Source organism: Esox lucius, chromosome 13 (assembly GCF_011004845.1).
Source record: "Esox lucius isolate fEsoLuc1 chromosome 13, fEsoLuc1.pri, whole genome shotgun sequence".
NCBI classification, from domain to species: domain Eukaryota; kingdom Metazoa; phylum Chordata; class Actinopteri; order Esociformes; family Esocidae; genus Esox; species Esox lucius.
Window position 1 is genome coordinate 20,954,535 of NC_047581.1, and position 285 is coordinate 20,954,819.

Below are 285 nucleotides of genomic sequence, written 5' to 3' on the forward strand. Positions count from 1 at the left end.
CATCTAATTACCTGTGCTTATTGTATACAGCAGGGGTATTAAAATGTTACCATATGAGGGCCGGAGTCTGCTGGTTTTCTGTTCTACCTCATAATTAATTGGCTGAATAAGCCTGAATAAGTCCCTGATTAGAGGGTTGCAATGAAAATATGGATTGGAACTGGCTTTGAGGGCCAGATTTGAATACCCCTGGTATACAGCCTTTTTTGCTCATTTTTATTAAGAGTGCCTATCATTTTGTAAGTGACTGTAGCTACTCAAATGCACTTGAAATTAAACACTGTA